Raw genomic sequence first — 5,178 nt, forward strand, 5'->3', positions numbered from 1 at the left:
GTACACCCTGGGCAGGGTGCCAATCCATCGCAGGGCACACACATACATACACACACTATACTTCGGGCAATTTGGGAACGCCAATTAACCTAACCTACATGTCTTTGGACTGTGGGAGGAAACTCACCAAGCACGGAGAGAACATGCAAACTCCATGCACACAGAGATGGGAATCGACCCTGGCCAGGAATCGAACCCGGACCTGGAGGTGCAAGGCGGCAGTGCTAACCCCTACACAACTGTGCCGCCATGCTTACTATGCATGGACAAATAATAAAATAAAATAAAAAGTCATGTTTTACTGCTTTAGCACTTTGGCCATAAGTCCATACTACTACTCTCAGCGACTTGTAGGTTTATTGTTTTATAGTTTTTTATTGTTTTTGTGTCATTGTATATTTTATTTGCATGATTCATTTAACAGTCGAATACTGGATTAATGGATAACGTTAAATCCACATGTTAGAAAGTCGTACTAGTGTTTAAGTGATAGGGATTATATTCTGATAAAGTTAAAAACATGTCACAGAGTGCTACCAGAATGTCAGGGAACTTTACCTCAGATAAAACTGTAATAGGTTTGACACCCTGAACTAAACTAATTCTCTAAATGGTAGAAAGGTTATTATAAGATTCCTAGCTGTTTATCTCTAGGACAGTGCACCTTCAAATTGACATGATTAAGGATGTCCATATCAATTTGCAAAGACAGGAAAAAGTAGACATAATAATGATTAAAAAAACAAATTCATGCATACATTTTTATCATAAAGCAGTTGGTGGCTATTTACCTCTTGCATGTCTGTGTATTTGCAGTATAAGGAGCTGTTCGGTAAATTGATTTAAACAAAATTAATTTTCGTATCAGCGGCACAGCCAGGAATCAGTTTCAGAGTGGATGAGAAATTATAATTAATAAAATCACAGCATGACGTTTATAATTAAATTGTTAAGAGCAATGTGCTCTTACATTTTGGGTGAATGCCAGATACTGTAGCAGTAGAAGCAATTCCAATCTAAACTAGATCAACTGTAAAGGGTAAGAAAGAAAAATGGTTTACAGTTAACAGTTTTTTAAAAATGTTAGAGGTGAAGCTGCTCTCTGTATGTGCTTCGTGAACCCTCAGTGAATAGGCATTGCAACTAGCATAATATATTATATCTTTTTACTTTCGAATGATCTGCGTTCCTGGCCATTTGCTCCTGTCTCCTGGCACTGAACTACAACTAAATGTACAGGTCACAGGAAGGAACCATAGAGCCTTTGAGTCTGCCTCACAATCTCAAGTCCAGCTTCAGTCAAATGTCCAGGTCTAACCCTTCCTTTTTTCTTTGATTTTATTGTTATTCTTCCTGAATCTTTATACTGTAATGATTATAATTTTCTTTGTAGATTATTATGTGTTTTCATTGTGTGAGATATGTTTCTATCCTTGAGTGTTGTTACCTTGGTTTAGTTACCTACTAAATCCATGTGTTCAAAATAGATATACTTCTTCATCTTCTTCTTTTTCTTCATCATCTTCTTCTGCATATTATTAATCATTATAACTGCTATTCATTGCCCAAATCCAAATCTTTCTCTCCTGTCAGCTCTTGTGTATGACTCTCCGAGCCCCATCCACCCCCACAACATGGACATCCTGCAATGACAGAAACATAAGCGGGTGTGCACGCTAACAGGAAGTTTAGACAATAGCAGTCCAACAGGCTGCGTGCGTTTAGACTGATACTACAAGAATCTCACTACAACATAATTTTGGTGAATGCTCATTTCCCCCTTTTAACAATACAATATCGGTGGCCAGAGCAGCAGTGAAAGCCTTCCATGAAATTCATATGATGTCATAACTTGGATACATTCCTGGAAGCACTTTATTGTATTAAATATTGTAAGGTTGAAGCTAAAATTTGTATTTTATATGCATTGCATTTATGTGAATACATGCAGGACATAGTAATGGTGTGCTTTAGTTGAAGTAAGGTTACTATAATGTAGATTTGATTTATTTAGAGGATCGGTTGTTCTCTGTGGAATGTACACTGAAATGCTTACTGCAGAAACCACAGCAGAAAAATCCTTCTTCAGCCATGCACAAGAGTGTGAAAAAATTCTTCACTCAAAGAAGGAAATGCCTAGTGCACAACTAATGACATCAGTGCAGTTAAGTTTTAAGTTTACATTAACAGTGTTCACAAGCAACTAGATACAGGCATTAAAATGGAAAGAATTTACATTTATTTTGTTTAATTAAATTCCATGGACAACCTGTGACAGTGTGTCTGAGAGAGTGTTTTGCATGAATATGGGATGAATTTATCTTAGACAGATTTGTTCAAGACATCTCAGCATTGCCTAAACCTTGCAGGTTGTATACATTATCTTTTCTTTTTACTTAACAATTTACAGTGTTGCCTCTAAGCCTTAGCAGACTTTCTCAGAAAAATTCTTCCGCATGCTTCTGCTGGACAAATTTGAGGCCCTGGAATTGATTCAAAATAAAATATTTAGGAAAGAAATGATCATTTCAATCTTAACCTTTTAGAATGCATGCCAATGACAAAACCACTTTTGAAGCAACTGAAGCTGTTGTGGCTGAACAACATCAGGCGCTTTTACTTAAATCCACAGGTGTTTGGATCCAACAGTTCCACTCGTTGGACTTGAGAGGCGATGTGTGGAAATGTGACTGTAGATTGCTCAGCCTGGAGAAGTGGCTAGAGTCAGAGAGAGTTTCCTATCACACTGAGGTGCGCTCACCCAGAAACTCTGAAAGGTCAGTACCTCCATGCTATCAGCAGTCCAGTGATCCATGGTGCTGACAAGCAGTGCAGCAGAGCGCAGAGCCATGTTCAATCAAAACCAACCCACTCAGGCAATGGCTCACGGGCCACCAGACAAACCTCCCATCATGGTGACAGATACCACACTCAGAAAAGGGTGAGCAGGAACGCGATACAGCTTATGATCAAGCATACAGAGAAAGGAAATGCTCTGAAGGTAACATAATACCAGAACCAGCCAGCAGGGGTAGTCTTGTCTCCTTAGAAATGAAACCCCAGCTGCACCAGTTGCTAGATGTTCTAACCCAATCAGACAAACTGCCAAGAATGAAGGAAAGATCAATGATGCATGCTCTTACAGCCAGATGGTCATTCTCTATATCTCTGCTGTGACAGTCACTTCCAGTTCTGTGCACTTAAACTGGAGTCTGGCAGAAAGAGACATGCAGGGTCTTGTATTTCAGAGTCACGCACAACAAATTCTACTCACTTTGTGTGCAATTTGTGTCACCTGCAGACCTCTTCAAAAAAAAAAAAAACTTGGTTAGTTGACTGTATTAAGAGTGTGTATGATAAGAAAATATGCTCGATGTGTTCATATCATTTGGGTATCACGGATAAAACAAGAACAGATGCCCAGCTCTGTGCTTAGAGTGTTCCTTTAGAGTACTCAGGCTTTATGAGTCTGGCCCTATTTGCTCATGGTGATGGTCTGAGGAATAATTGTGTTATCTGATATCAGAATGCAAGAAAAACTTGAGAAGAAGAGATCTATAAGAAGATCTTATAGCAACATATAAAGCTAAACCATTTAAAACTGAGAGCCAGTAGTTATTTTTTCCCGCTCTAATTTCTGTATTAACTGCATCCATGGTAGATATGTTTGGATCCAAGATAGAATGCAAGGAATGGCAGTGGTGGAGCCTGATACATGATGATCACATTTTTCCTCTTGAGTATTCCGACTTATCCACATAAGACATGTGAGAGATATCCACAAACTATCCGGAACATACTATGTCCAAACTAATTCATGAGCTTTCACTTTTTTGCTTACATTTTTTTAGTTGGGAATAATAATAATAATAATAATAATAATAATAATAATAATAATTCATGGTGACATAGTGGCTAACATTGAGCATTGGGGCCTCACACCTCCAGTGTCAAGGGTTCGATTCCTGCGTCGGGTCCATGTGCATGGAGTTTGCATGTTCTTCCCGTGCTTGATGGGTTTCCTTGAGGTACTCCGGTTTCCTCCCACTGTCCAAAGACATGCAGATTAGGTTATTTGCCCTTTTCAAATTGCCCATAGTGTGTGCGATGGATTGGCCCCGTGTTCAGGGCGTAGCCAGCCTCATGCCATAAGTCTCCTGGGATAATCTCTAGGCCCTTGCATACAGGATGAGTGGTATAGAAGATGAATATATGAATGAACCAAAAATAATATTTTTTCATAAACCTATATCAAACATAGGAGTATATTAATTATTGAAAATTACTTATAACAAGTAATAACAAAAGACAAACTGAACAACTATGTTTTTATTATTTATTTCAAAGTTTAGAGGTGATTTACATCTTCCACTGGGTGTTTTGTGGGAGACCCTTCAGTTCAGCAACTGGTCTGCCTTAGCTGAGCAAAGTGCTGAATGAACTATGCACCAAAACGGTTCTTTTTTGCCTTTTAAACTTCTCTAAAGGAAACAAGCTGTTCACTGGATTTTGTCAGAAACCTCATTCTTTGATGGTTTCCTCAATATCTAAATATTAGATTTTTATTGGAGCTCAAATTTAAAGATGTTTCGACAAGATCCAGTGCACTGCTTAAATGGTCATTGGGGCCATGAATTATCAGCAAACTTTAAAAGCTAACTGTTTAGTTGATGATTAAATATGCTTGAACTATGCTTTTTGTAGATCATCACATCCTGTTCACCACAGAGCAAGATATGTTAATCAATATGTTAAGTCCACATTCAGGAAGATATTAGCTGCCACATGAATAAACACTGACTAACACATTTCTGTTTCTGGATAGATGACACTTTTCCTCATTAATTGACACTGTATGAACATTTAAAACTTATCAGGTACTATTAGGCTGTTTATTAAATCTCAGTACAGACGTTTAGGACATTTGAAGATGAATATGCTTACTGTATATTTTTACAATCATATATACACATATACTGTTAATGAATGAATTTATTGAGTTGCTGTAAATTGCACAAGTTTGTACCAAGTGCCATGATCATATTTTTTTAAAAGGTTTGGCCACAAGATGGCAGACTAAACCAAAACAAGTCATTAGAAAGCTAACAAATCTGACCTTTAGAGGTGATGATAATATCAGCTGAAAAGTATATTAAAAAATCACACTAAATAGATAGA

At 37.7% G+C, this 5,178-nt stretch overlaps 1 pseudogene; it reads left to right on the forward strand.

The window, feature by feature from the left end:
• The first annotated feature begins 2,551 nt into the window (after nucleotides 1-2,551).
• On the forward strand, nucleotides 2,552-3,436 carry LOC128524044 (uncharacterized; annotated as a pseudogene).
• Nucleotides 3,437-5,178: the final 1,742 nt, after the last annotated feature.

Source organism: Clarias gariepinus, chromosome 5 (genome assembly GCF_024256425.1).
Source record: "Clarias gariepinus isolate MV-2021 ecotype Netherlands chromosome 5, CGAR_prim_01v2, whole genome shotgun sequence".
In the NCBI taxonomy this organism is placed as follows: domain Eukaryota; kingdom Metazoa; phylum Chordata; class Actinopteri; order Siluriformes; family Clariidae; genus Clarias; species Clarias gariepinus.